The sequence below is a fragment of the Diceros bicornis genome, unplaced genomic scaffold, assembly GCF_020826845.1.
Source record: "Diceros bicornis minor isolate mBicDic1 unplaced genomic scaffold, mDicBic1.mat.cur scaffold_567_ctg1, whole genome shotgun sequence".
Classification (NCBI taxonomy): domain Eukaryota; kingdom Metazoa; phylum Chordata; class Mammalia; order Perissodactyla; family Rhinocerotidae; genus Diceros; species Diceros bicornis.
In genome coordinates this window covers 42,785-62,579 of record NW_026691437.1, presented here as the reverse complement: position 1 = coordinate 62,579, position 19,795 = coordinate 42,785, and the positions used below count along the sequence as shown (strand labels likewise).

Here is a 19,795-nt window from a genome sequence, read left to right as displayed (position 1 = left end):
GTGACGTTGAGCATCTTTTCCTGTGCCTGTCGCCCACCTGTATATCTTCGTTAGAAATATGTCTCTTCATAAATAATGACTTGAGGGGCCCGCCAGGTCCTCCTCCATCCAATCGGCCAGTTGCTGCCTTCTCCAAACATCGCCATCACCCAAACCGCAGGAGAAAAATCCGCTGGAAGGCGTCCATCCCACGGGGTGACAGCGGGGGACACACACGTGCACCGAGTCGCCACTCCAACGGCGCAGGACGCAGGCGCCCAGGGGTCCACAGGCGCTCCGTGCTAGGCCTTGTGGGGCAGCTGGAGGGAGGGAATGGGGAGAGCGGAGGGGGCATCAAAGGGAACGGGGCGTGGGGAGGGGAGAGATGGGGAGAGCATATAGTTACCATGGGAAAACTGGTAATTTACATTTTTAAAATCAGTTTTTGAGATAGGATTCACATACCATAAAATTCACCTTTGGAAAATGTAACTTCAGTGGCATTTAGTACATCCACAAGATTGTGCAACCACCACCATTAATCTAACCCATCGCATTTTCATCACCCCAAAGAGAAGCCCCCTAAACCATCGGCAATCGCTCCTCATTCCCTCCTCTCTCCAGCCCCTGGCAACCACTCATCTGCCTTCTGTCTCTATGGATTTGCCTTTTCTCAACATTTCATACACATGAACTAGTACAACATGTGACCTATGTGCCTGGCTCCTTTCACTCAGCATAACGTTATCCAAGTTCACCCACGTGGTAGCGTGTGCCAGTCCTTCATTCCTTTTTATGGCTGCATAACATTCTATTGATGGATCTACCACACTCGTTTATCCATTCCTCAGTTCACGGACATTCGGGGTGTTGCCACCGGTAATTCACGTGTCTTGAGAGTTGATTTTGCGCCAGGCAGCACCAGGAGGAGTCACTCACCCCATTTCACAGATGAGGAGACAGGCTTGGAGAGCGTCAAGAATTTGCCCAAGACGAAGAGCTCGCTAGTGCGAGAGCCGGGGTTTCAACTCAGGCAGGCAGACCGCAGAGGTAACAAGATTCACAGGCTACAACACGAGAAAGGTACAAAAGGGGATTCCACGGATAGTCACCCTTTTCCCCGAGTTTTCAGTCACCCATTTCCCTCCTCTTAGAGACATCTACTCTGGCCACGCTGGGGATCCTTCCAGAGAAATTACTTACACCCCAACATGGAAGTAGCACAATTTACTGACTAATCTGTCCCATCGATTGGAAGTGTCACTTTTATGGTATACTAAAATCTTTTATGTATTTGAATTACTCTTTTCAGAACTGGCCTGGCTTTTTTGCCTATCTTTAATATTTGCCATTTCTCTAGAAGTCTTTTTATCCTCTTACTCAGTTTCAAAAATTTCCTCCTTTCCTTCTTTCCCTTAAGGCATCATCCACTACATTCGTTCACTCTGGTATTATTTGTAGTGTCGTCTTCAGATGGGACAAACTACCTGGCGTCCTCAAAAGATAAATTCAAGAGAAAAAAAGAAAAAGAAAGCAAGACCAGACATGAAGGGAGAACTTATAGATTAAGTAAGCCTTCAGAGACCTGACAATCAAATGCAAAGCGTGGACCTAATTCAGATCTAACTCAAACCCTTACAAACAATGTTTATGACACGTAGGAGACATCTGCGAATTTGAGGGCTGACTGGATATTTAATGTCACTAATCTTAAGGAATAAAAGTCTTATATTTTCAATATACCTACCAAAAACGTACAGGTGAAATTATACGATTTCTAGGATGTGCCTCAAAATGCTATGGAATGGGGGAAACAGGTAAGGGTACAGAAGAATCACGACAGCCATCAGCTGAGCTGATAGACATTAAAGCCGGATGCGTTCGTGGGCGGACGATGAACAACGCAGCATTGTGTCTGCTTCTGCATGTTTAAAATCTCTGAGAATTGTTTAAAAACAAGAAGACACTCTGGAAAACGTTTTGGCGCTTTCGCCAAGGGTAAACATAGAACTCCCGTATGATCCAACAACTCCACTCCTACCTATACATCTAAAAGAACTGAAAGGAGGGAACTGAACAAACATTTGTACACAATATTCACAGCAGCATGAGTCACAACAGGCAAAAGCCGGAAGCAACCCAAGTGTCCAGCCACAGACGAGCAGATAAATAAAACGTGGTACATACACACGATGGAATGCTATTCAGCCATGAACAGGACTGACTTTTTGCTGCATGCTACAACACGGATGAACCTTGAAAACATTATGTTCAGTGAAATAAGCCAGACACACCAGGACAAATATTGTATGATTCTGCTTATATGAGGTACCTAGAATAGACAAATTCAGAGAGACGGGAAGTAGAATAGATGCGACTAGAGGCTGGGGGAAGGGAGATGGCGCTGTCATTGTCTAAAGCTTACAGGGCTTTTGTTGAAGACGATGAAAAGATTTTGGTTCCAGACAGTGGAGATGGCTGCACCACCTCGTGAATGCACTTAATGCCACTGAACTGGGCACCCATGAATGGTTAAAATGGTCAATATCATTTATGTGTACTTTACCACAATCAAAAAAAAGAGGAATAAGTGAGTTCAAATTTCAATTCCTCCTTCTCTGCGCCTCAGGTTCACCATCTATAAAATGATTAATTGTAATCGTCCATCCTCGGAGCTTAGTGCAGGGTAAGCACCCAGGAGGAAACACGAGTACCACTACCACAGCATCAGCAAAGGATTCTTGTGAGGATCAACTAGGTTGGTGTACGTGAAAGCATGTCTTAACCGGAAGCTGCTAGGCAGGCATACCTCCTTGTACTGTGCCTCGCAGATTTTTTTGCATTTTTTACAAGACCCTCCATCAGCAAAAAAACTACAACGCGCCGAAGGCTCAGAGGACCGTCACCTGTTTTGAGCAATAAACTATTTTTTAATTAAGGTACGTACACTGTTTTTGTAGACATAATGCTACGGCACACTTACCAGACTACAGTCTAGTGGAAACGTAACTTTTATATGCACCGGGAAACCCAAAACATCCTGTGACTCGCTTTATCGCGGTGGTCTGGAACAGAACCCGCAATATCTCCGAGGTCTGCCTGTACAGATCTTAACAAACATTGGGTCTTATGGTTTCCCAGGGCCGTGGAACTGGTCAGAAGAAGGATAATGCTTTCCAACCGATATGCCACATGGGCCAACAGAACATACGGCTTCCTCTATTCTATCAAGAGATATTATTAGGAAAAGAAAGCATCAAACTTAGAGAACTGTCTTTTACCAAGATGTTGACACACGCCCAGACAACTGCTCAACATCAGTGCTCAAGACATAACGGATATTCCTTTCTTTCCTTTTAGGCCACTACTTTTCTTACTAAAAGTTTACTTTATTTTCAAAAGATAGAACATGGAAGCTTATGGAATTTCTCAAGCACATACGGAGCCTCCTGCCAAATACTACAGTTCAGTTCACGTCTTTAATCTCATTTTGAGGCAGCGATTCGAAATGCGTGAGGAAGGACACCACTTGGTTCCCTTTTTCCACTATTACCCACGAAAGGAGGACAGGACCGTGACTACTGAGTTACGATGATTATTACACTATTAGGACGAAGAAGGGGCTTTTCAACTCAGGGTTCCATTTACCTCTGCTTTACAACAGCGGTGAGTGTAGCTTCAAACAATCGTCAGTCCAAGTTCTTCACTCCGTTCTTGGATTTTGCTAAAAAGATTCAAGGGAGAAGGAAAGTTCTCCCGGAGCAAGACTGCCTTCCAAACTCTGTCAGAGAGAAGGAAATAAGAAAGAAGACACGTGTGCTTGAAACCCATCCTCACGTTTCCCATTGATTCAAGCCCTGTGATGCTAAGATACAATGAGACTCAAAGGAAGTTTCCACTCTTCTGGAAATCACAAGCTGTATTACAATCCTTTCTTCCAGAGATGAGAGGGAAGAAAAGAAGCTCCCTTCTACACATTTATTTCTGTGTCTGTCTGTTTCACGTGGGGCTCCTAACCAGACTGTCGATATAGGCGAGAAAACTGTTCACAGTCATATAAGCCTTAGCACCTAACTCCATTTCACAAACAAACACAAAGGATTGATTGATTTATGCAGTTTTTGCAGTTTTCAGGTCTACTGAATTTTCCAGAATAGTAATCACCCCATGGACCAACCTGTACTTTGTTCTCTTTGGAAACCTACTAAGTGCCGTTCCCTATCACGGAAACTCTACCACTGAGGCAACACAGCCCACCTAGATCAGTCTGTGTCCGCAGTATTTGCGTTCACGGCACAAGTAACCCCCTATTGCTTTATTGTTACTCAAGTCACGCCCAAATACTCACATACGGAAATGTAAATACATATTACTTTATTCTAAACTACTTTGTTTCATTTCTTCTTTCTATTGTAGTTAGAGCATTACGTTGACTTTTCGCTCTCAAAATTACGTACGGAAGCAGGTTGCACCTATCTACGAATTTCACTGCAGGAGAGTAAAGGGGTACAGCACACAAACTATTTGCTATAAAATGGGAAAATGGAGCGAGACAGGGTTGAGGACCAGAGTTCCACAGGGTGAATGCAGATTTCCGAAAGAAGACTGAATTAACTTTTGCTTTCCTTTGTCAAAGGAACTCTGAAAGCAATGAAACGAGTCCCAGGCATCTGCTGTCCAACTGGGACACAGTCTTGCCACCTATTCAAACGCTTCTTGGGAGCCCAATTTTTTTGTGTGTGAGCCTGTCTCCCCGCGTAGAAAGAAGACTCCTCGAAAATGGAAATCACAGACCACACAGCAGGTCCCCGTGTGGGCATTTTGCCGCTCCCCTTCTTCAACCCCACCTACTAACCACCTACACTCCCCTTCTGCCTGTTTCCCCATCTTGAAAACACATACAAGGCAGCAAAACAGAGCAAAGGTCTCCACAAACAAGGCCTAACTGAAACGAGACGTGGCCGGAACTTCTGCATCCCTGATAAGCCAGCCCAGTCCTGAACGCTGAGGGGTCATCGGTACGTACACGTTGACTGAAGTAGTTTCAATTCAATTCTTTCACTTCGCAGTTTAGTTTCCGTCCTCACACAACTGATGCCATCAAATGCAGTCAGTGCCGAAGTTCCAGTTCAAATTTTAAAAGGACACTTGATGGAAAAGGGCCTGTGAACTTCACTTAATGCTAGGAGTCCCAGGGAAAAGGAATATTTGAGCTGACTTCTCTAGGATGACGTAGGATTAACTGAGGTTAACTCAGTGTATCTGAAGCATGGAAAGTGCGGGCACGAGGGGCACAAGATGGGGCTGGAGAAGCGGAGAGGATTCTCCACCACGCGGACTCTTCAAGGCCAGGGTCGAGAGTGGGTTTTCATTCTTAAAACAACCTTGCTGAGTGATGTTTCTGAGCAACGTTCCAACTTGCCTATTAAAAAGATTTCCTGTGTGAAGAATGGATTGGAAGGAGACGAGAGGAGACACACGGACACTAGTTACGACCCGAAACGCAAAAGGTCAGGCAAGTTCTGTATGAGCATGCTTGAGGGAAAGAAGGTGACAGATTCCAAGATACTCAGGAGATAAAAACGAAGGGGACTTCACGAGGTAGGAGACGGAGGAAAAGGAAGGTCTCAAGGAATAAAAAAGCCTTCACCGCACAAAGGAGCAAAGTCTCACAAGGCATCATTTCAACGTGTAGAGCAAGACGTCTCATTTCATTCGAGACCTGTTAGGAAGCAACGGATGCCCTCTGTGATTGCTGGAAACAATATAACCAACGTTTCTGGCGGCAAGTTCTGCGACGCTGGAGCTGGAGCTGGAGCTGGAGCTGGAGCTGGAGCGTTTTCTCACTCAGACTTAGCGCTGATTACTCACACGCTCCGTGCCAAAACAACACAGCTGGAGGGACTGAGCGGGACTCCACTGGGGCAATCAAGGGGAGTCCCCAACACTGACAGTCGGCAGTCCCTCTGCACTCTACCCGGGCAGCGATGGCCAGAGCCTCGCTTTTAAAAGGATGGGGAGAAATCAGAACATCACACACCGGCCCACTCAGCTACAGCGGGCGGCGCAGCCGGAGGGTCAATGCCTCCTAGCCAGGGGCCGACGGGCCAAGCGCGCGGCGGCGGCGGCAACAGTGACCGGCAGAGCCCACAGGAGACGAGGCCCAGGCCCAGGAGCCAAGAGCCGGCAGGGCCAGGCCCAGGGGACAAGACGTATTACCTTTCGGGGATGTGGTTTCCGCCCCGCCTCCTGGACGTGCCAAGTCTGGAAAAGACGCGCCCCTGGCCCCGGCCGCCGCGGGCGTGATGCCATCGGCTCACGTGGGCCCCAACAGGCCCACCACCCAACGCCAACAGCGCCAAAGCCGCCACTCCAGCGCCCTCGCTGCCGGAAAAACAGCCCGGCCCGCAAGCGCCCGCGCAGCAGCCCGCTCGGCGCCCAGCAGCCTTCCAACCGCGCATGCGCCACCGCCCGTCCCCAGGACGTCACCGCGCCGGAGGCCTGAGATGCTCCGCTAGGAAACAGGACTCTGCTGGCTACGGCGCCCTCTCTCGCCGCAGGCCGCTAGCACAGCTCATGCAGACGGGGGCGTGTACGCCATCGCCTGCAGATTTCCAGCAGTCCAGGACCGGGAAGGAACAGTCAAGTCCCACTCCCCCAGTTCCTTGTGTGGTTCTTCCAGATATCTTCCAAGAGCTCACATTCACACATCGTATACTGTATACAAACGCTTCTTTCTACCTCTATGCATATCCTCTGTTTTACAGAAAAGCAGCGTACTATACCTAGTCTACAATATACCTCGGACAGTGCATTTCCCAGTCAATTGAGGCATACGTCCGTTCTATTCTTGTTAATGGCTTCATAGTATTCCAGTGATTATAAGTACCATAATTTACATAACCAGGACACTGTCCAGGGGCTTTTAGTTGTGTTCAGTTTCTTTGTCCTCTGTTAACAGACAGGCTGCAATGTAAACATCCTCATGCATGTAGACAACTATATCGCAAGTCCCAGAAGTAGAACTGCTGGAAAGAAGGATATGCAAACTGAAAATCTGGAAAAGTACTGTCGAATCACCCTCCAAACACACTGTAGCAACCTACACTCCCCACTTAGAGTGAAACTTGGATTGGCTTCCTATCCTGTGACAGGTATCACGCTAGAGCTTGACAGCATGTATTTACCTCTTAGAAAACTCCAAACGAGAACCGAGAGAGAGAAGAGTGCAGCTCAAAGCTACGATTTCCACACAGAATCAAGCACAGGGAGCTGTACCTGTGAGAAAAACTCTAAACTCTGCTACAAGTCGAACAGCAAACGACAGCATGTTCTACAGCACGTCTGAAGGCAGAACAGGGCACTCAATTCCAGATTACACCGTAGGCGATCAGAACAGTGAGTGCTTTCTGTTATTTTTAGTTTTTAGTTTCTAATTTCTGAAAGTATCTTACCTACGCTGTCGGTAACCTTCACAACCATTTGACAACGGGGTGAACTGAGGGTCAGAAAGGTCCGAGGTCTGCAGTGAGTGAATGAATGAGTGAATGAATGAACGAAGCGGTAAAAAGATCACTCGCTTTAACATTTCTGGGACAGTCAGTGTCTAACCAAGTTCAAATCCACAAACATTTACTATTCGGAAAACCTCCGCAGAATTGAAAACGGGTCCATATTAGTGAATTGCTCTTTGGACAAAGTACGGACATAAGTCAGCACAGCACAGTTTGCAAACTTCCAATGAGGCACATTCAGACTTGGTGCTAAGTCACAAGATATTCCTTTGGACTCTATGTAAAAAAAAAAAAAAAAAAAAAAATTATCCAATAGGCGTGAAGTGGCCGACAAGCAGGAAGGGTCCAAACATCTGCAGACGTTGACAACATACGAAATGTGACATACATCTATCAGAAGCTCAAAAAGCTCTATTGGTCCTGTGCTTCCGACTTGCCGAAAGACTCAAGCTTGGGGTGGAAACAGACTCAGAGGGAGATGCCACAAGAAAATCCAGACCCAGGCATAACAGGGTGTCCAGAAAGTAGGGGGAACCAGCAAAGAGTAGGCCCTTGGAGAGGAGTCAGTCCACCGTGAGGTAAAAGAATGCCTGGATAGGCATGCAGGACACTGGAATGCAAGATACAGGAGCAAGGGATATCTGGAGCACCCAAGAGCTACATAGTTGACACTAACAAAACCTACCAGTGTCCGGGAGGGCCCCACGTACCACGTAGGCTTTGAGGGATTCCAGTCCTTAATTAAATCCAAAAGTGACAACGGGGAGAGAAAGGAAGAGCCTCAGGGCTAGGTGGATGGGGTATGTGCCAGCAAGACAAGTCTCAGTTATCCCCACGGGTACAAAATGCAGGAAGTGGGTCTCTGGGAGAAGACAATTCCCTATCTATAAACAAAAGGCGTTAGGTCAGGGTAGGGCTTGATGCTAAGTTCCAGAGCCTTGGACTAAAGCTCTTTAGCTTCTTCCTCCTACAGTTAAGATTCTTGTAGAGCTTAGGATCATGCTGAGCCTGCAAGCTCAAGTTCAATGGCTATACCTATGGAGAGAACGTGCTTACAGAGGCTGGGAACCAGGGAAGGCCTAACTAAGACTTTGCCTAAATAGAACTGAACGTTGCAACTGAATGTTTTCATATGTCAATTATTTTACTGCTACCAGAATTTGTCTTCCGACACTTCCCCCCATCTTACACCACCCACCCTAACCTGCAGTAGCTCTGGATTCCCTTGATTTCCACGGGAACGTAGAGAAAAGAGAGACCGGTCTGGCTTGCAGATATCTAGTCTATGTTCTTAGCCTCGTGTTATATACTAAGTCACGGAAGTAGGCTATCTGAGGTATGACGCCTAGGGAAAAAGACCTGAAGAACATTTATGAGCTCAAGCCATACCTCTACACTGCAACAGCCTTCACAATTTCTTCTCAGACAAGCATCCCTCACTATAACTCAAAAAATTCATGTCTCACAATAGGAAAACGAGGGGATTAATAAAATATCTTTGGAGGTCCCATCGAGGAGCTACCTTCCCTTGGGCTCTTGCCAACTTGTAGAACACACCTCCAATTCACTCACACAAGAACACTCCCCAGACGGGTCCACCTAGGCACACTAAACACTTACCTCCAAGGAAACGACGAAACCCATGGATTTCCTCCCCAAACCACTGCCTGCACATACGAATCATCGACCACTCAGGCCTCACTCACTGTCTCGCAGTCACAAGACTGGTCAGTGAGAACAATACCGACCAGGCGAACAAATACAGAGGCACCCAGGCCAGGTCGGGGGGACTGCAGACATCTGCTCCTCAGGTGTGGGTGCACAGTGTAACTCACCACAGGGCCTTTTCACCGACCGCTTTCTAAGTTTCTCCACAAAACCCATCAGGTCAAGTTAGCCCACGATGCTTCAAAACGCGCAATCGTCAGGGGAACAACATGCAATCTGTCTTCCAATTTTGGATTCCTTAAAAACGCGACCAGGAAAGACACATGGAGACAGAACCAGAGCATCTGAATCTGAAAACAATCTCCGCTCAACAAACATACCGATGCACGACGTAAATGACGTCACATGACATCAAGCAAAGGGAGAAAAAGATATTGAGGGTTATTCTCTTTCGTGTACAGAATTCACGGCAGTTGCAGGATCCCCTAGCTACGTTAATAAATACGTATTGAACTCTCTGTTCTGCTACTACAAAAGGAGGCCCACGTGTGGCAAGGTAGTTCTCAAGAAACCGAAAACTCCACAGGCACCTCTCTTTTCCTGTACCTTGCACCTTGCCTCTTCCCTACTCTCCACGAATCTCCTCTTCCTTCTCGAACTGTTTTCCTCTTCACTTTGCCCGGCCTTGCGCCCGAGCACGGCCGACAGAGAATCCCAGAGGCCCGACACTCTACAGTGCCTGTTCCCGAGAGGGAGGAGGCTACAGTAACTGCCACACTGGATACGCTTCGCTGAGAAGGAAAGGCCAAAGTACCTCGCATGCCTCTCCCGTATACGAGAGCCAGATGGCAGCAGGCCTCTGTGGCCCAAGGAGCCAGAGGTAGCAAATGATGGGAAAGAGAATTGCAACCAAAGGCTGCAAGAGGAAAGGCCTGCAATCAGCTGTGTCATCTAGCTCTCTGGTATTTGCTTCGAATGGGCAGAGTCCATTTTGAGAAGCACCAGGCACTGAAAAGAAGACCCCTGCTGCTGGAGGTGGACAGGAAGTAACGTCCAGGAGGGTAAGATGCAAGATCAAGGCCGGTGCCAGAGACAACGCCTACAACGAAGAACACAAAAAAGGAGAGCAGAAGAGAGATGCAAGTCCAACCTGGCCCGGCCCGGCCCGGCCCGGCCCGGCCCACCCCAAGGAAGGCAGGATTCAAGGAGAAGGAACTAAAAGAGAAGAGCCTTCAACCACATCATTCCCCACAAGGGGCACTCAACAAACCTCACCCTACTCTTGACCCAAGTTACACAAAGAGCTCCTGAATTCACCCTTCCTTTGCTCCTTAAAAGCAGCAGTAAGTTCACTACTTAGATCCACTCGTAAGATTTCAGAACAACTGGAACAGGTCCACCTAGATGTCCCTTGCCCTCCTCTCTAAGGATATCAATTAACTGTACATATAATAACAAATGGACAATATACATGAAAAAGTAGGAAGTGTAGAAGACAAACAACTATGAATTCATTCTACCAATGAACATCTGTAAGAAACGTTGAGCTATTTCCTGCCGGAAGAGCCCGGGGCAGCAAGACGATCGCATCTGTCTCGTGGGATGGCACCTCCCCAGACCTCAGCCACAGAGGTGCTGTTGGAGCTCTCCCACCACCCCCTCCACCCAATCCCGTCTTCTCGGGGGGAATCTGACCTCCCTATTGGCTATCTCCTACCTGCTTTGTGACATCATTCTCCCCCTAAACCTACCACCACCTGGTAGAATCTTGGGGTTTCCATGGAGTTGTCTGTAAATAAATTTGAATCCTCGCAAGTGACCAGTGTGACCAGTGGCCTTCGTACTGGACACATCGCTCTTTGGCTGCAGCCACTCAGACGTCCTCTAGTAGCATCTCTCTCATCCCCTGGATCTGCAGTTGATGCTTCCTCTTCTTCTCTGACCATGTCAGGTAAGGAAAGAAACCAGGAAATGGTTTTCATTATGTATTTTTGCCCCGATATTGACTAGCAGATTCAAAAATGGCAGAGAATAATGGGGGGAAAGTAGAGAACTAGGAACCTGGGGACGTAACTCCCGCCTTGACTTGGACTCTTGCGAGCTGTGTGACTTTGGGCAAGTCCTTGGCTCTCTCACAAACGCTGTTTTCTCCTCATCTGTCACATCAGGATATCACAGCGCTTGTCCCCTCTGCTCCCTTTCTTCTCTGATGTTGAGTCTTAAAGGGCACCCACCTAGGCATGCAATCAGAGACCTCTGGAGAGTGTTTCCACAGCAACAGAGAGAAATCCTAGGTGATGCAGAAAACTAGCAATGTATACCGAGAGGTTTCACCTCTGATGGTCTCCCTCCACTGCCACTTCGACTGTACGATGTTACATTTAGGGCTGTTCAAAAAGCAATGTTCGCATGTTTTGGAGTTTTCTACCTGAACGAGCTGGAAAGAGAAAACGGGGAGAGAGGATGGAGAGGACTGGGCTATAGGGGAGGCAAGTATTCAAAGGTCAGGAGGTTGAGGACTGCTGTCATCAGCACAGGCCAACAGGAACCCAGAGGGGGAGAAACTGGAAGAAAGGGGAGGCAGAAGGACGAGGAGCTCGCAGGGAAAACGAGGGAGTTGGGCGTGGAATGTTGAAGGGAACCCACGATCTTAAATCAAAGCAGAAAGAGCACACAGTTGAAGTCTGCTCAGAGCAGGGTAAAGCCCAGTTGAGCAGAGCAGACGCTTACATTCACAGACTAGGACGGAGAGTAGGGGCAGAACAGGGAATCGCTAGGAAAAGCAGCTTCTCAGAAGAGTCCCCCTCACTTGTTCGTTTGTTTCTGCTGCCTCTCTGAACACCGATGGCACTTGTCAGTTTTGAATACGAACATTTTAGAGATGTTTTTAGACATGACGCTCCCTATCATCGAGACACTAATAAAAGTGGCTGTCCAGAGGCCGGGGCTAGGAGAATTTGCAGTTTTGATTCCATTCTCATTTTTAAACGATGTAGATGTTTTGCCTATTCAAAAGAAAATTGAAGCTTTGCTAAAAACTGATACCCCCTAACTTGAATCAGAAGCATTAATTCCTTTGTGTGACAAGCAGGTTCCAAGTCAAGGCTGCTTTTCATCTGGACGGCTGTTTTCTTCCTCACACGGAGAGCACACTGAGAAACAGCCGTCGTCTGCTTCTAGACCTTAGCTACCGAAGAAGAAAAAGAAAAAGTCAACTCCCACAACTATCTAAAACAGTTTTGTGGAGTCCTTTGGGTTTTCCTACATTCAATAATTTTTTAATTGGATTCTAGGGATGACGGTGTTTTTAGGCTTTGGGGATGACACCTTCCTGGATGTTGAAGGTGATTCTTATCGAGGTTTGCAGGGGCAATATGAAAACCTTCATGACACCTTTTAACTACCCTCTTCTGCTTCTATGCGGTTGGAGCACGAGAAACATACGTTTAATTGAAACGTCTATTTCTGCTAGGCTTAGTAGCTGGTACTTGCTGGGTCACAGTCAGAGAAATAAGAATGAGCACAATAATGGAATTCCTTTACACTTAGGATGTTGCTCTCTGCTTTGTACCAGCTCTTACCGAAACAGCTCTCTACGTATATTGTGGCTACCTATACGGTCTCCTTTATAGCACTTTGCTGCCTTTTTAAGCCATTTTTTACCGTTCGTTATGTCTTCTCTGTCTCTATGTGCTGCCTAGGAATTCATTCGAAATCACCTTCTACTGTGGGCTGTTGTTTTGGCAAGTAGTATTCACTACAATAGAGCCGGCGATATTCACTTTCATAATACTGCATGGATGGTACAGAACTTCATTTATTAGTAAACTTCTTAGGCTCTGATGCCTGCTACATGCCTCGGTTTTCCATCATACCTGTATATGTCTTTTTAGTCCTGTGATACACCTTTTTCATGATTTTTCTCTTTGTTTTTACAGAACTTACCATATCTTCCTCCATATTACACTTACGCAATATATCACTTTTATTCACGTATGAATTATTACCCTCATGATTATCGCTTTTCTTATTATAACTGCTCTACAGAAGAGTAAGCTGAAGTTCAGAGAGTTTAAATCACTTTTTTCTTTCAAAAAGCACTTTTTGAGACACTCACTCACAGGCAGTCATTTGGAGGTAGGAACAGAAACCAGGCTTGAAGAGGGTAAGAATGACCCGTGACATCTACCACCTGGACTCAGTAAGCTGTGAACTCCAGGTAACGTCTGAACTGCACAGGCAAAATGAGACCCTCAAGGTCAAAGTGTTACGTGACAGCTGCTCTGTCTTCCAAAGGACAAAGAAAATGCCTCTAGTAGAAGTTCGACTTCTCCCGGTTTCCGGTAGTGGAATGGTCAGAGCAGAGCCCTGGCAAGGAAGTCAGGATACTCAGGCTCTGTAACCTGGTAACGATGCTAAACAAAACGGGAGAACTTGAACGATTCGATCTGACCTCTCTGAGCCTCAGTTTCCTCACTCGTACAATGAGAATCTTAGAACAGAAGCCCCAAAATGCTTCCATTGGAGCAAAGAGTACACGAGTCGGGACTAGCGCAGGCTCAAGGGAAAGATGGGCAGGGAGAAGGTGCCTTCCAGCCTAGAGAACAAGGTGTGAACCGCACCACGTGGGGCTTCTGCACATCTCTGCCCAACCCGGGAGCACAGGCAGTGACACAGAAGAGAACCAAACTGCTCCAGCACGTGCGACCGCCATAAACGGTTGGATTTGGGGTATCTCAGTGAGTATTGGTATATGAGAGGCTGTCTCATAGCAAGAACCTTAAGATAATGCTGTTCCTCTAGCATAGTGAGAGGTCATCAACCCCACTGATGTTTTCATCACCCTCTTGTTCCCTACAGAAAATTTCCAAAATCCACCTTTCCTTGGAACTCCCAACTCGCTGCAGCTCTCTCTTCCTGTGGTGAGCAATGCAGCTTCCCTAACGGGAAGTGCCTGCAGTTTCTCCAGAGTCTCTGCTCCAGCCGTCAGTTCGGCACGGCTGCTGCCATCAGCCTCGGCCACCTCTTTCCAGCCACTCATGGGGAGTGCCTACCTTTACCAACATTCTAGCACAACCATGTTGTCTGCAGTGACTGGCCAGAGCCACATCTCCACGTCAGCTGCTTCCTATCCAGGTCTCTGGCAGTGGGATATCACAGGAGGCACTGAGAAGGAGTCTTCTTCACTCGGAGACCTCACTGTGGCTCTCACTGACCAGGACACAGCTGTTTCTTCCATGTCCATGGCAGCCCGGTATGACAGAACACCTGATGCCAATAACGTGGTCCCTCTGTATCCATCACTTTCTGCCAGGCTCGTTCAGAGAACACCACCTCAGATTCCAAATCAGGCACACAGCCTGGCGCTTCCCTACCGGGAAGGAAGCCAGGTGTATTACTATACTCCCGGCACCCTGGGGCCTCTACTGTCTGGCCAACTCGGCCCCTGCCTGCCATCCTGTGGCTCCGTGTCCTACACAGGAGCTGGGGCCTCCGCCCTTCAACCAGAAATGGTGATGGTACTAAAGCAGGTTCAGCCCACAAATGTCCTACCACCAGCCTCCTCCTCTGGCATCTACTACGCTGCGTCTGCTCAACCCGTCACAGAAACAAGATTTCAAGGTGAGTACAGACAGCAGGAAGGGAGAGGAATGAGGTCCACATTCCAAAACAGGGTCAACTCGGCAGCTGGGAAGTGCTGAGTCCACAGACAGGGAGAATTGAAGTCCGGAGGCTTTCATAAGCACTACCCGCGCTCAGTACTACTCCCTACTTCAGACTCTACATAAGAACGCCCATTACTGGTGGGAAGGGGGGGACACTGTAACGGCCATCTACGCTACATGCGTGAGAACACCAAGAGCACACCAAGCGACACCAGAAGCCTCACTGCCCTAGCTGCTCAGTCCCCTGCACTATACCACGCTCAAATGGACTCCCTTCCCCGACCTACGGCTGTAGTCTCCTGGGAAGGCACTGGTGATAGCGCCAGGGTACCTTTCGCTCACCGCCTTCATTTACACCAGGAGTTGAGACCTCGTCTTCCCAGATCCTGTCCAAAGCAAACAGGCTAAGAATGCGCCCTTGCTGATGTATTTCAGCAGGAAGAGCTCCATTCCCTCTCCTAGTCCATGATGTGAAGTGTTCTTATTCTCTCAGGAAAGCGGAGAGAATTCTCTATAGGAGAATGCTAGCATTTGTAAAATGCTTCACAGTTTGAAAATCTCCTCTACTTTTTATTTGTCCGATAACAACCCTATGCAATACAAAGAAAACCAAGGAACAATGACATCAAATGATCACCAGTAAGAAACGGGACACTCGCCTCTTAATTCCCAGCACAGGACGCTGTCCATGACCCTTAAGAAGAGCGAGTAAAAATGTGCCCTGTCCGTTGTGGGAAGGTGCATGATTGCCGCCTTGGTGTCTAGGGGGAGCATCTCCCTTACCAGGGACTGACCTCTTCCCTCCTTCCTTTGCAGCGATGGAAACCTCCCTGGGCCTGGAGACTTCCCTGGGATTGCAACCCGCAAGCCAGACATTTTGTCTACAACAAACCCCAGAATTCCCCAAATCCTGCAGTAGCAGAAAGACCCAGCTACCGGAGGGGAACCCACCACCTGAGCTTGGGGACATTTCAATGAGGGCTCCAGACCAGAGTTCCAACAGTAACCTCCTGGCACTGTCTCCAGCTCCCAAGAAGTTGGAGGAGCTTACACCTAAGCTTGCAAAGCCTCCGGATGCCTACCAGATCCCAACGGAAAACCAAGATCCTCCACTACTCCCTTCAGAAATTCCTGATACGTACCAGCTCCTGGCCTGCACCGATCCCCTCGGCCAAGAGGACCAGCCTGCTTCTGAAAATGCTGATCTGGGAAAGAGCAGCCTGAGTCTCGAGGGCCAAGGGACACTGGAAGATGGCACTGAACCTGGCGGTGGCTTTGCAGACATCGCTACACTGGTGGGGGATATTCACCTTCCCCAGCTCTTCAATTCCTTGGAAGACCTTGATCCATCCAAAAGCCCCCAGGTGATCCAAGCCAAAGACACCAGAGCCATCGAGTGGATCCAGGTGCAGGAAAAGTCAAGTGTCACAAAGGCTGCCTCCGATCAAGCCAGGAAGAACAAACGTAAGGCCTCTGAGCCTATCGACGGTGCTCCCAAGGCCAGAATCCAGCCCAAGGACCCGGAGTGCCTGTCAGGGGGAGAAGTGGCTATTTGCAATGCTGCAGACAGCGACAGGGCTCCTGTGGACACGGCCAGCCATTCTAACAGCAAGCCTCAGAAGGCTGCATCCGGCAGGAGCAGCAAAACTAAGAGCCGTGGGCAGGAAAGGACCAAGAGGACCAGAGGAAACAACTCCAAGCAAGCTGAAGAGAGTGAGCTGCCAGGGAACAAAGTCAAGGCAGAAGAGAAGCCAACCCTGCCCAAGAGGAAGCGGAATCAACCCGAGCTGAGCCGAGAGACCTTCCAAAGGCCTCGAACCTCCCTAGGCATGCACTTGCTGGAGTCGGTGCAGGTGTTCCATGCTCTGGGCAGGAAGACTGATAAGAAAACTGGACTCTCTTCCTCCCGGGCCCTGGCAAACTGCAGCCACCCCAAAGACCCCCAGCCCGCCCCAGCTATCAAACCACGGCTGGATACCCCACGTGAGGGCCAAGGCCCTGAGGAAACTCAAGCCAAAGCCCAGGAACCAGAGGGCAGTGTCGCACAAGAGCGCCCACCTCCATCCCAGTCCGAGCTGCCACCTCCTGGGAAGGTCAAGTTGGTACCTTTGCCTTTTCTGACCGTGGACAGGCCTCAAGCTCGACCTGTTCCTCGGAGGCCGCCGGCTCTGGCCTCACATCGGCCCGCTGTGGCTGACCCTGCCCGGCCTGGTTCTACCCACTCAGCTCAACCGACTGCACTCAATTCAGCCCAGCCAGCTCCTGCATCTTTGACGGGTCCTGCCAGACCAGCTCGGCCAATTTCCACCAACCCCACCCGGCCTAGCGTCCCTCAGTCTGCTGCTGCCACGCCCGCACCCCACAAAACAGCATCTTGCACTTCTCTCCAGCGGGAGCCCGTTCCCACTCCTGTGACCAAGCTCCAGGACCCGCCCAGGCCTCAACCCCACTATCTGCTCCAAGACTTTAGCACGCAACGAATTCCATGGAGAAAACCCGACATCCCAGGGCCAGTGATATCAGAGCCCATCACAGCCGAACAGAGGCCAGAGCGGGAGGCCATGAAGAGGCAGGCTCAACAAGAGCGTGAGCAGGCTGCCAAATACACCTCTTTGGGGAAAGTGCAGTATTTCATTGAGAGGGAAAGAGAAATGGAAATTGCTGACTACTACGGCTACGCAAGATAAGGCTGCTAGGACTGGTGGTGCGACTTTGGGTAGCAGTCTTTGCTCCATAGATAGATAGGTAGAGATGTCTCTATTTACTTTGATAGATTTTAAAACTTAAGACATCAATACGTTAAAGTACTAGAATTGATAGATGAGTAATAAAGAAGCCTTTTGAGTTTGGAGATGCCGTCAACTGTGGTTCTTCTTTGGTGGTGGTGGGGATCCAAGGCTTCACGAGAAAAAAGAAGTGAACTTGGACGGGAGGATGAAGGAAAAGGGATACGAACTGAGGAAAGAGGCAGCAACTGGGTCCAGGGCTAGGAAGGCCAAAGGGGGGGGGGGGGTTTCAGCAGCTGACAAAAAGCAGCAGGAGTGGGGGAAATGGCAGAAGTCAGAAGCAGGGTCTGACGTGAGGGTTAAAAGAAGAAAACCGGCATAGAGTTGAAGATGGCAGAAGATGAGTCTAGGTTGACCAGGAGAAATGTGACAAGTCTCTCAGGGAGGCTGGCCTTATGTCTCACCACCACCACATAGGTCGTTTAGAAAACAAGAGATTCCGGAGATCTCTCCAAAAGGTTTGGCTCGCCTCAGCCACGTGGGATTATGGCTGGGGCCGGTGAGTACAAATCATAGGGCAATCCACCAGAGGAAGGGCCAGGGCTCAGAGCGACCCTGGGGCCAGCTGACAACAGGGGCCTCCCCAAGGGAAGTGCTGCAACAGGAGGCCCACCCAGCTAACAGGGCTGGGATAGAAATCACCATTTCCTCAACACCTGCGCACCAGGCCCGCGAACGCACCACCTCACGTAACCTTTGCCACCACATGCAAGGCCAGGGTCACTGAGCCACTTCACCACTGAGGGTCAGCAGTGGGCTCAGCTCACACTGCACGCGAAGGAGCAAGGCCTCAAGCCGAGGGGCCTCTACGCCAGGGCAGTCCTCAGTACTGGCTAGCGCCTGTTGGGGACCCACCCGGCTTTCAGAGCACAGCATCCGGAGCTTACTGGTGGACGGCATCCAACTTCTGGAAGGGGCCTAGATTTTATTCTTCGATGTGCATCATTATAGTTCGCCTTCTGCACAGACTACGTCGTGTTCCCCGCCACAGCTCTAACTGCCATCCGTCATCGTACACAGCTGCCCCTTATCCCCCTTCCCCCTCCTCCCGCCCTTTTCCTTCTGCTAACCACCAGTCTGTTCTGTCTCTATGTGTTTGCTTGTTTACCTTCCACATACACGAGTGAAGTCACACGGTATCTGTCTTTCTCCACCTGACTCATCCCGCTTAGCGTAATACGCCCGAGGTCCATCCCTGCTGTCGCAAATGGCAAGATTTCCTCTTTTCTACGGCTAAGTACTATATTCCCTTGTGTATATCTCCCACAACTTCTTTATCTATTTGTCGGGCGATGGGCACTTAGGTTGTTTCCAAGTCTTGGCTGTTCTGAATAACGCTGCGATGAACACAGGGGTTCATATATCTTTTTGAATTAGCGCTTTTGTGTGCTTTGGATGAACACCCAGAAGTGGAATAGCTGGATCATACGGGGTAGTTCTATTGTTAACTTTTTGAAAAATCTTCATACGGTTTTCCACAGCGGCTGTACCAATTTACACTCCCACCAGCAGGGTACTAGGGTTCCCTTTGCACCACGTACTTCCAAGACCTGTTAATTCTTGTCTTTTTCTACTAGCCCTTCTGACCGGCCTGAGGTGGGTATCTCATTGTGCTTTTCATTTGTATTTTCCTAATAAGTAGTGACGTTGAGCATCTTTTCCTGTGCCTGTCGCCCACCTGTATATCTTCGTTAGAAATATGTCTCTTCATAAATAATGACTTGAGGGGCCCGCCAGGTCCTCCTCCATCCAATCGGCCAGTTGCTGCCTTCTCCAAACATCGCCATCACCCAAACCGCAGGAGAAAAATCCGCTGGAAGGCGTCCATCCCACGGGGTGACAGCGGGGGACACACACGTGCACCGAGTCGCCACTCCAACGGCGCAGGACGCAGGCGCCCAGGGGTCCACAGGCGCTCCGTGCTAGGCCTTGTGGGGCAGCTGGAGGGAGGGAATGGGGAGAGCGGAGGGGGCATCAAAGGGAACGGGGCGTGGGGAGGGGAGAGATGGGGAGAGCATATAGTTACCATGGGAAAACTGGTAATTTACATTTTTAAAATCAGTTTTTGAGATAGGATTCACATACCATAAAATTCACCTTTGGAAAATGTAACTTCAGTGGCATTTAGTACATCCACAAGATTGTGCAACCACCACCATTAATCTAACCCATCGCATTTTCA

The 19,795-nt window shown here is 49.0% G+C and overlaps 1 pseudogene; it reads left to right on the top strand.

Annotated features, from left to right (window-relative positions):
• Window positions 1-10,966: 10,966 nt before the first annotated feature.
• On the top strand, window positions 10,967-17,711 carry LOC131403211 (uncharacterized protein C2orf78-like; annotated as a pseudogene).
• Window positions 17,712-19,795: the final 2,084 nt, after the last annotated feature.